This window comes from Phascolarctos cinereus, unplaced genomic scaffold (genome assembly GCF_003287225.1).
Source record: "Phascolarctos cinereus isolate Bilbo 61053 unplaced genomic scaffold, phaCin_HiC Scaffold_169;HRSCAF=742, whole genome shotgun sequence".
Taxonomy (NCBI): Eukaryota; Metazoa; Chordata; class Mammalia; order Diprotodontia; family Phascolarctidae; genus Phascolarctos; species Phascolarctos cinereus.
In genome coordinates this window covers 19,713-32,002 of record NW_027555479.1, presented here as the reverse complement: position 1 = coordinate 32,002, position 12,290 = coordinate 19,713, and the positions used below count along the sequence as shown (strand labels likewise).

Genomic DNA, 12,290 nt, shown 5'->3' with positions numbered 1-12,290 from the left:
TGATACAGCACTCTATTTCTTAGTCAGGAGCAAGTAGTTTTGATGATTGCTGCTTTATAATACAATTTAGGATCTGGAATTGATAGGCCACCTTCCCCTACATTTCTTTTCATTAGTTCTCTTCATATTCTGGACTTTTTGTTCTTCCAAATGAATTTGGTATTATTTTTTCTAACTCTATAAAATAACTTTTTGTTAGTTTGGTATGACACTGAAGAAGTAAATTAGCTTATGTAGGATCATCATTTTTATTATATTAGCTCTGCCTACCCATGAGCAACTAATATTTTTCCAGTTTTTTAGATCTGATTTTATTTGTGTGAAAAGTGTTTTGTAATTGTGTTCATAGAGTTTCCTGGGTTTTCTTCGGTAGGTAGACTCCTAAACATTTTATAATGTCTATGGTAAGTTTAAATGGAATTTCTCTTTCTATCTCCTGCTGTTGGGCTTTGTTGGTAATCTATAGAAATGCTGATTATTTGTTTGGGTTTATTTATAGCCAGCAACTTTGCTAAAGTTGTTTATTATTTCGAGTAGTTTTTTGCCTGATTCTCCAGGATTCTCTAAGTATATCATCATGTTATCTGCAAAGAGTGATAGCTTTGTTTCTTCTTTGCCTGTTCTAATACCTTCAACTTCTTTTCACCATTCCTGGTACATAGTAAGTGCTTAATAAATGCTTGTTGCTGATTTGACCTTCTGTTTCTTCATGAATGGGAGTCTTCAATATTGCTGAGATGTGTTCAGTCCATGATTTCCATGTAATGTAGATAACGAGTAATTTCTCTGACATTTTAAGACATTAAGAAAAAAGTCATAATTATTAAATATTTTTGAGAGTTAAATTTAACAAAAAAGGTAAACTAAGGTGTAGAGGGCTGGCTTTGGGGAGTTGGAGGGCTTAGGCCAGCCCGGGTCTTACCTGCAGATTGTACTAAGCCTGACAGCTGTGAAACTCAGGATGTCGGCTCACCACCCACCCTCTCCGTCTCTTGAGAACAGGATGCAGGAAGGGAGGAAACAGATGGGGTACAGGACAGGACGCAGGAAAGAATGTAATAGACAAGGTACAAGGAAGCAAGGAAATCACTTAATTAGATTTGTACTTTTCATGAATAATAATGTTACTATTTCTTGATCCAGTACTATATAAGCCTGAGCCCTCAGATCAATAAATAGGGTTTGTTCTTCACTGCTCTCACCTGGCCCGTGATTCTTTCTCTCTTCACACTCTCCTGGCATCAGACCACAGCTGGGGACGCAGGCGCTCCCCGCCCTAAGGAACATTTCTCTAAGCAAGATAACATCGTATTATGAAGAATAACAACCTGAGAATAACACGGTTCAATGGCTGTCTCAGTCTCCAGTCAAAAACACCAAAGAAAAGGACAGCTCCCCTTTTAGAGATTTTTGGCAATTACACAACAAAGGACATAACAGGATAGGTGACATCATGTGCTTAAGTTCAACATAATTGGTTATATATCTGAAGTGTGGGTGACGCCATAACTGGTTGGAAATTGGAGGCTAGCAATAACCCTCATCCAGTCCTTTTGGTGACTAAGAAGTGGTTACTGATTGAGTCCAGTTGTAAGGCCCAAGATAATGGCCCAGAGTTATTTGGATAGCAACCAGACATCAGTGAAAGATTGAAGGTTGTAAATATATTAGGGCCAACTCCCTTATGGTAGACCATATCTTCCAAGGTTAGCAGAATTCCTTGAGGCAGGAACAGAACAGTAGTTAGCAGGAGAACGGGATTTCTAAACTTAACTTATTACAAGTTACTAGAATTCTAAACTACGTTTAGAGACAGAGAACAAGAAGTCAGTTATAGAACAAAATCAATAGGCTGTAAATAAGACCAATAAGAAAACGATACAAAATCTGATGGGGTGGGATCTGAACCACTAAAACATAAAGGTCATGTCTTTGGGATGTGGATTCTAGAAAGGAAAAGTCCTGGACTTGCCCACATAGTCAAATGTCTGATTCTTCTGAGGGTTATAATTCTAACAAGTGGTCTTTCATTATCTCCCAATTCTCTGTTACCTTTAACCTAGCCTCCACTCTATTGCCTTACCTCCCTATGCCAGTCCCCACTACCCCCAGCCTCTTCCCACCCTTAATCCTTTTGGGAATCCATTCTCCCTTGGTCACATGGTCCAGGTCCCTGACATTCTGTTACCTCACAGAAACCCCAGCCTACTGGCTGTTCCCATCAAATCCTCCTTAGACTCCTCCTCCAGTCCCCCCAGACTACTTGGCCACTCCTAAATCCCTCCCACAGTCTCTCTGTATAAAAGGTCCATCTGTCATCCTTAAGGGATACAGATTCTTAACATGTGGCCCAGTTGCATTAGCAATACATGTGTTTAAATTCCTTAAGAGTTTGTCCAATCTGGCAGATTCTTTAAATCTTACTCACCCCAATGTTTTAATAAACATTGTCTTTGGCTGACAGAAGGCGTGGGCTGAATTCATTTGAGGAGGACCCGGCTGTTGTGATTTTGGGTCCCAGCTCTCCTACACTTGTAAACCTCAACAGGTCCTTTTCAATTTTAATTTTCTCAGTATTATATGCATACAGAATTCTCACATACATTATGTGTAATGTATAAAAACTTTGAGAGGCATCATTTCTCAATAATTAATCATTTTATTAATAATGCTAGCATGTTATTAATAAAAGGGTGTCCATTTGGCCATCTCTCTTTGAAAAAAAAATCCCTCATGAAACCCATTCAATGACCATGGAAAAATGTGTGTTCTTCAGAGTTGGAATCAACTCTGATTGATTAGCAGTGAGAGAATGAATATTGTACTGAGACATGGACCTATGCTACTGAGGGTGTGGGGTATATGATTCTAATTACGTGGTTTTGGTCAAAGAGAGTGTTTTAGATCCACATTCTCATCTGATAAAAGGGAGAATGCACATTTTCCCAGACTTGTCTGAGTAAACACAATAGGCTTCAATCCATCAATTCAGCTAACTTTACTTTTTGAATGGATCTGAGTTTTTCCTCTCAGTATCAGCCTTTCAAAGAGTGCTTGAGTAAGCCACAGGGAGTGACTTGTAATGAGGAAGTACAAGGGTAAAACCTTGGTTCTATTTAAAGAAATGTTTATTACATGTAAGAGAGAAATAATTATTTCTCTCAAATGCATAAACATGACTTTATATAGAGACTAAAGAGTGTCCCATTCATAACTTGTGAGGAAATGTGAAGAAATGTTTATACTTTGCTCCATTAGGTGATGTAAGAAATTTCATTAATCAACCTGGGGAGATTTTAGGACCTTAAATCATGAATGAAACTGACATTATATGAGGAACTTCTAGTGACTGACTGACCAATATAGCCAAAAAGTTATTAAGGCAAATGGGTAAATGGTGATGAACCAATTTATTAAAAAAGGATTTAAATTCTTTTTTAAAAGTAAGGAAGATCTAGATGTTCCTCTCAGGTGCCCCTTCATTGCAATACCTTGGGTTCTTGCACTCAACAGTGAGCAGAGACTGCCTCCTCAGGTCCATAAAAGGAAAGTTTAGAAAAGATTTTCAATGTAGTCATCATGATCACCACCTTGGACAGTGACTATCCAGCTCCTCTAATCTTACAGAAAAGACACAATCTCTACTTCTGGTCACTAATACAGAATTCATGACGTGTGCTCATGGAGGCAGATACTCTGGTACTGGCAAATGGTGATGAGCTTTTTGAGAGAGAGAGAGAGAGAAGCTATTGGCAGCACCAGAGTCAGATTGGTCTGACTGTTTCATTTCCAGAGTCTTTGTTTGCTTTTCTTCCACTGAAACATACAATCAGATGTTAGGCATGGCTTCTAAACAGTGCAGCTTTGGTGGTGAATATCAGGGTTTGGTGAACATCTTCCTTAGCTTTTGGGCAAGAAGAAATATCAGAAAGCACCTGGCATTTTTTTATAACCTAAGCAGGATTAGCATATACTTCTAACATCCAGCAATTAAGGCACTTGGGGCAAAGGCAGAATTCATGCATCTCCTGAGATGAATCAAGGCATGAAATTATACTTTAAGCCCCAAATGAAAAGTTTCAGGAATGACATTCATGACCCCACCATGACTCACAATTCCTCACCATGTGTTGGGATATCTTCAACACAAACATTTTGGTGTTGGCAAAGATACCTTCACAGAGAAAGTCCCAGATGCAATCTCATATATGACCATTGGAGACCTCAGCCCTCCATCCCAACCATTGTTATCCTTGGATGAACACAGCTAGTGGTGGGAGCAAGACCAGCTGATTCCATTGGAGCAAATTCCTTCAACAACATCAAGGGGAAACTAGACATTTAACTCCAGTAGGAGCAACACAGCTTTCTGTATGCAATCATTGACAGCAAAGGACTGGTTCTAGATAATGTAGCATCTAGAAAAGTGTTGCATATGGTTCATTATAGTTGCTAGTGGTTTTGACTAAAGTTCCTCATTTGTGCATTTATAGTACTAAAGTTGAAAACTGGACAGAAGTCAAGAAGTAAAAAGCTCATTTTCTGGTCAACTAATTACCGAGTGACTCCTCACATGATCATTCAGAGAAAATTTAAGAAATTTTTTATTTAATGTGAATTACAAATAAATTTGGTGAGTGGAAATGAAGTCATTAAATCACCAGCCTCAGCTCCTGAAACCTGAAGAACTGGGCTCCAATCATTTCTCTTTATGGGAAAGCCACTAATATTCACCTTGCAAATTTTCTGTAGTAGATAGATATTTCAGGATTCATCAGAGACTGCTCTAGTGGTCCCAATTTTCCTTTTATGGTATAGCAATGCAATACTGTCAAATTGGGTCACAACTTTAATAACTGTTACCAGAAATGATGGTACCCTTTTAATCTGCCTTGAAAAAAAAAGATTTTTCAAAAAACTAGTTTTCTGTAAGTACTAAGGTTGGATGCAATTCTATGCATTTTGTGGATGAGTGAGTTTTCTGAATGTTTACTTCCAGTGGCACTATGCATAACAATAAACACTTAGCAGTGAAAATAGGAAGTTAGAAAGTGAATGTGTTCTTACAATTCTTGAGATACATATCCATTGTTGATGGAATTGTGAACTAATCGAATCATTTTGGTGAGAAATCACAAATTATGCTCAATGAGTTACTAAACTGCTTATGCCAATTGACCCAGCAACACCACTACTAGGTCTATTTCCAAAGATGATTAGGGAAAAAGGAAAATAACCTAGATGTTCTAAAATATTTATAGCAGCTGTCTTTGTGGTGGCAACGAACTGGTAATTGTGGGAATGTCAGTCAATTGAGGAAAAGACTGAAGCAGTCATGCTGTATGCTTGTGATGGAATACTATTGTACTATAAGAAATATTGAGCCGGATGCTCTCAGAAAAGCATAGTGTGTATTACATGAACTGATCAGTGGAACAGAGTAGACATGCAGCATACAGCAGCAAATGATTGTAGTAAACCTGTATTTGATAAATGGGAAAATTTAATGTTTTGGGAGAAGAATTTCGTATAGGTCAAAATTATTGGGAAAACTGAAGAGCAGTCTGATACAAACTGGGCCAATTTAATAAGACCAATTTGCCAAGATTCATTGGTGGTTGTCCTTTGTTTCCAAAGAGGACAAAAATGAAATCTCTATGCATCTGATTGTGGTTGATCAGACCAATACAAGCTGAGAATGCTGTTCCACAAGTTGGGCAGAAATACTCCACATGTGAACAAATGGGGTGGATTCTCTAAGTTTGCATATCTTGCATTTCTTTTGAGCTTCTTCAATTTTGCTTTGCCCCTAGAGCACAGCACCTTCTCTGATGAGGACATGCAACTGTACTGTGCAATTCCAACATTTTTTTTTATTTTCAGGCAGTTGGAAGTAAGTGAGTTACCCAGGGTCATACAGCTGGTAAATGTCATGTTTGTTCTGAGGCCGGATTTGAACTCAGGTGCTCCTGACTCCAGGGCTGGTGCTCTATCCTCTGTGGCACCTAACTGCCCCATTTCCAAAATTCTTAAGAGAGATCTTCACCATTTTTTCTGACCCCCATGTGTGCACTTGCCCTGTGTGAGTTCCCCAGAAGACAGTCGTTTTGGCAAGTATAGCTTTGGCATTTGAACAAAGGGGCCAATCCATTCAAGCTGTGCTTTCTGCAGTAGAGTTTGAATGCTTGACAGTTGAGGTCAAAAAAGCACCTGAGTGTGTGGTATCTTATCTCACCAGGTGATCTTCAGAATCTTCGTAAGACAGTTCAAATGGAAGGAACTCATTTTCCTGGCATGCTGCTGTTATGCTGTCTAGGTTTCAGGCATACAACAATGAGGTCAGCGCAACAGCTCTGTAGACCTTCTGTTTGGTAGGAAGTCTAATATCTCTTCTCTCCCACTCTTTCCTTTAAAGGCTCCCAAATACTGAATTAGCTTGGACAATGCATACATCAACCGCATTATCACTGTGTACAAACCTGCAAAGTATATTGCCAAGGTGAGTGAACTTATCCACCTCATGCAAAAGTTCTCCTTTTTCTGTGAGCAAGGTTCCATGTATGGGTGGCATAGTGCTGATTGCTGGAACATTTGTGGTTTTTTGGTGTGGTTAGACCAAAATGAGCACAAATAGCAGAGAATACATTCATTCTTTGTAGCACCTGAGCTTCAGAGGCTGCATTGAGTGCACAATCATTCCAAACAAAAAAGCATGCACTGACACTTCCTCCACTTTAATCTTGACTTGTAGCCTTTTCAAGTTGAACAATTTACCATCAGTGCTGTAGCTGATTTTGATGCTGTTTGTCCTCATTGAAGGTGTTTGAGAGCATGGCTTAAAAAATCATGCTAAAAAGCATGGGAGCAAGCATATAGCCTTTTTTCACTCCATTGGTGAGTGGGAAAGCACAAGACCATCATGCATTATCTAGAACTTGGCAAGCATACAGTCATGAAATTGACATACTGATGGTGATCTTCTCTGGGATCTAAATTTTGACATAAGATAAGTTCAAAATATGCGTGACTACATGGATAGGTTGATATCATAGCAAAATTAGAAGAATTGGCCATTTTACCTATCAGATTTACGGGTGGAGGGCAACATATGAACAAACAAGAAGTAGAGAGTATTGTGTGGTGTAAAATGAATATCACTTATATTAAATTAAAAAGGTTTTGTAAATAAACCAATGTGGCCAAGATCAGAGGAAAACAAAATTGGGGAAAATTTTTAAAGATGCTTTCTCAGATAAATGTTTCATATATGCTATGTAAAACTTTGTCCAATTTATAAAATGAGTCATCTCCCAATAGATAAATTGTCAAAGGATATGAACAGGCAGTTTTTCAAAGAAGAAATCAAAACTATAGTCATATGGAAAATTCTTTAAATCACCACTGGTTAGAGAAATGCAAATTAAAGCAACTTTAAGATATCACCTTAAACCTATCAGATTGGATAAAATGATAGAAAGGGCAAGCAACAAATTTTGGAGGGTAGTGGAAAAATTGGAACACATTCACTGTTGGTGGAACTGTGAGCTGATCCAACCACTTTATAGAGCAACCTGGAATTATGCCCAAAGAGTTACAAAAGTGTTTATAACCTTTGTCCCAGGACTACTATTAGATCTGTTTCCCAAGCTGATTTAAGGTAAAAAGGAAAAGAATCTATGTGTTCTAAAATAATTATAGCAGCTCTCATGGAACTGGAAATTGAGTGGATGCTCATCAATTGGGGAATGGCCAAACAAGCTGTGATATATGATTATGATAGAATACTACTGTGCCATAAGAAATGATAAGCTGATAGATTTTAGATAAAACATGGAAAGGCTAAAATAATGAAGAAATAATGAAGAGTGAAATAAGCAGAACCAGAAGAACATTGTACACAGCAACAGCAAAAGTATTCTAACAACAACTTTGAATGACTAAATCATTAGGAGTTTATAAATACTCAAATGAACTGCAAAGAACCTATGAAAGAATATGCTGTCCCTACCCACAGAAAGAACTGATAAATAGAAGAGTGTTTAGTATGGTTTTACATACATATACGTAAATACATGTACATATATACACACATATATAAACAGACACACAAACATATTTGTGTGTAATGGTAGCCATCTATAAGGTGAGATGGGAAGGGAGGGAGAAAAAAGTGCACAGCAGAGAACAAAATAAAATTTAGAAGGAAATACAGAAATCAGGTAGCTATGAAAATGATATGTAGTATTACATAGTTTTTTTTAAAAGTAAACAGTGAAATGGAAATTCATTGTTTTATACTGAATCCCCTTTTTCGTTGTGCTGTGTACATAAAGCTCTTTTGTTTTTTGTATTTAAGTTTAAAATGAATAAAAATTTAAAAAAATAAAAGAAAATAAATTGCAAAAGCATGCAAAAGAAAAGGTTGAAGAACAGGGGGTAAGATTTTGAGTATTCTCTAATTATAGAAGAAATAGGAGGGGTACTGAATGAAATGCACCTTAACAGGGTTTAGCCTTTTCGAGAATTTTTGCCTTTTCTTCAGAAACTACAGTAAAGTTAGAATGATTGAAATGGTTGAAAAATAATCCCAAGGGATTTTTGAGATTTATAAAAGGAGGAAAGATGGGTCTTACAGTGAATGTCCATTGCATGCATTTCTCACCCTGGAAAATCCTTGAAGATATTTCTCACACTGAATAGAATAATAATAATAACATTTATCTCCCAGAGTTATTAGGATAAGAAGTGATAGTATTTCTAAAACTCTTTGCAAACCTTAAAGAGCAATATGAAAGGCCATTATTATTATTGTTACCATCATGATGATGGATGAAGAAGTAGATATATAGTCTCTAACTTTCTATGAGACAGCTGAGTGTGTTGATTTTACTAAAGAGAATTATGCAGGCATTAGGTTTTCAAACAAACAACAATCAAGAGAGTGAGCTAGGCAGTCCTGGTGACTTAGAAGGAGAACAGACCCATGTCCAGAACAACTCTGATCATTTATTGACATAAATTTAATTATGCAATTTATACAACTCTCAGTTACCCCTGAACTTAGTTTACTTAGTGAGGTAGCAGGCCTAAAACCACAACTCCACGTGGCCCCCCTTGTGGGCTTTTCCTAGTGAACTGTGGTAAAACGCCTGCACAGTAGGTACAAGAAATGCATGGTCTTTGAAGAACTGACCACTCCTTAGCCACTCCCTAATCCCACCCCAATCACCTAGTTAACATATTTGGCACATGATTTATTGTATTTTATCCTATATAAAGTTTAACTGTACCACTTTAAGACAGCAGGATCCTTAAGAATCCTTACACACTGAAAAGTATAACAATAAATTTTGTCACCTTGACTTAAAGAATGCTTGAGTCTGGGAATTCATTCCAGATGACCCATCGAGTACTCCAGTCTTTGAGGGGTCACAGCCTCTCATACCTCAACATTTATGGCACCCAGTGTGGGCCTTGTCTGAAGTCTCAGGCCTTCTCCGAGTTGAGGTAAGCCTCCCCTCTCCTCTCCCCTATAGTTGGGCTCCCTGAAGCACCTAGGAAGGCTTGGTGGGAATGGGTCGAGGTTGCAACAGGCTCTAGCAGATTTCCTTCTTGACAAGGGAAGCCTTGTTGGGAACTTTGGGGTTTTTTTGTCCCTCACCAGGACGCTGGTGGAGGCAAGTAGACTACAGGAGCCAGTTTTTTTTTTTTTTGCTCATAGGCAAAGAGGATGGGCCAATCTCCCTCTTCACCTCCTGATTTGCCTTAGGTTATCTTTTACAGAACTGGAGAAAGCTCAGTCTCCAGGACCTTAAGGAAAGTTTTGCCTGGACTCCATAAGATCTGGAGAACAACAAAAAAATATTGTCTGATTTGTGTAGGGGATTTCTGACAAGTCTCTCTGAGCTTTTGGATTCTCCCTGTCATTATTATGTACCTGTTCCGTGTTTGTGTCTGTGTGTAATTTGACACCCTTTGCAGCCAGGTAGCAAGAAGAGCATTCCAAGGGCTGCAGCTTGACTCTGGAATGCCACTTTCTTTCTCTTCCCCTCTTCCTCCCTGGTAACAGCAGCCTCAGAGGAGCAGGTGGATGGGAGAGAGAAGAATACTTTATTATTTAGGTTATATGATTGGTAAAAGGCAAGTTGAGAAGGATCCTCGAAGTGTCAGGTCATAATTAGAAAGAAGTTAGATATGTGCAGTTTTAAAGGCACTTTAATCAAAGTCCATCAGAGGGATAAGTAAGTAGAAGGAAGGCAAGAAAGTTTAAGCATGTAGGAATGAGAGAAGTATGGGTAGAAAGAAAAGCATAAGCTATTTGCATGAACAGTGTGAAGAGAGGGTTTGAGAGTAAAAGGTTTTGAAACTTTTGGAGAATTGTTAGGGAAAAAATTCTTTCTCCCTCTCTCTCTTTACATTCTAACTTTGGCCAAGTTGTTGAATATAGAAGAGAGAAAGATAAGGAGGAAAGAAGGGTGAATCCTTTCCCCTCAGATCAAAGAGAGGCAGATTGAGTAGCACTTAATCTTTTCTGCCTCACATAAAAGAGACAAGTTTTTGTGCACCGGAACACAACCAAAAGGTAATTTAATTCATTCTGGTAATATTTCAAATGAAATGTGATGCTCTTAATTGAATGCTTAAGTCAGAATTTATTATACTGTTTGGGACTAAGGTAAACTGGGGTCCAAGTACAAGCACCTAACATAAGCACCCAAGCACTGCATCAGTGAGGATTGGAAAGGAAAGAGATTTCTCCATTTTGTTTGTCACATAACTAAGAATATATGATCAGATTTTGGTACAAATTTCTTTAGATTCTTATTGAAGAAAATCTAAAAAAAATTTTCCTCAGAGGTGTGATTTCTAATGTAGCATTCCCCTCTTGGTCTACTCCTCTACATCATGTTTATAAGTTGGAAGATCAAGAGGTCAACAATCCCAGGTATTTGTGAGTCCACACTCAAAGACTCAAACCACTTGGCACAACTAGTTCAAAGAAAAGGAAACAATTACAGCATGAACCTTTCCACTGTAAATATGAGGCACACTATTCCTCAAATACGCACAGAGTCAATGGGAAGAGTGGGCCCATGCATAGTATGCTGGTTAAAAGATACATATAAGAAACAAAGCTGGCCAAGCCAGTGCAAGTCTCTGCCACTTCAACACCCTGACTTCCTTTCTCTTATTGTGAAATTTGACTGTGCTCTTTAAAAATGTTTTAAAATTTATGTTATTTTTAATTTACTGAATAAAAGAAACATTTCCATAATATAGTATATTAAAAAGTGATTGCATATGAAAATGAAAATCTATTATGCACACCATGCTATTCCCTTTAAGTAAGTTTAAATGAACTTTTAAAAAGTTATCATGTAAATTTTTTTCTTTCCCCCACCCTAGAGATGGGTATTAGACAGAAATATGTATATTTGTAAAATCATTTTATAATCTATTTATCAGTTCTTTCTCTTTATGCAGATAGTGTCTTCATTTACATGCCTTTTGTAGTTAATCTGGGTATTTGTAATAGTGAAAATGTTACTTTTTCTGGGAACAGTATCTTTGCTGGCCAGTTCTTACTGTTGGATTCCCTGGGGCTGCTTTTCTCCTTAGCTCAACTTCTGACAGCAGAGCTGATTCTCACTCTATTTAAAATAGAGCTGTTGGTTGTTTTTTTTTTTTATATCAAGGCAAGGGGCTTGGCTAATCTAGACTTAGCTTGCATGGCATCAGTTGCCTTCATCATATAAGCAAGCACCCTAAATACTCTCAGGTTGATCAAAAGTGGTCATGTTAACTAAGGAGTTAAAAATATTAAGCTTTATTTAAATTTGCTTTACAAAGAGTGAATGAGACACTCCCAAGTTTTGCAACCTTTACTATCTGTGAATAGGACACATAGGGTGATCATTTTATGTCTGAAATGGGAAAAGTTTAAAAATCTAAGACCCTTATACTAGCATGTCTTAAACGCTGACTTATGGACTCAGCAGTTGAAGATTACCAATCTATGCTTTTCTCTTCTATAGTCATTGAACTCTGTTCACAGCTCTGTTGTATTATAAATTATCCTTCATTTGGTAAATAACAGAGTAAGAAGGAGCCACCTAAAATGTAATAACAGTAACAGGGGAAAGAAACCAAATAAACATGGCTCAGACTCCATGCTTTATGATGAAGACTCCATAGATATAATGGTGATTAAGAGAGGGATTGTTGGCTTTTTATTCGTTTTCCCCCCACAGAGTTGAATCCTTGAGAAAAAAAGAAAGATGATCTTGGAA

General features: G+C 37.7%; 1 pseudogene; it reads left to right on the top strand.

The window, feature by feature from the left end:
- Positions 1-3,579: 3,579 nt before the first annotated feature.
- Positions 3,580-4,345, top strand: LOC110204252 (glycogenin-1 pseudogene; annotated as a pseudogene).
- The last annotated feature ends 7,945 nt before the right edge of the window (positions 4,346-12,290 follow it).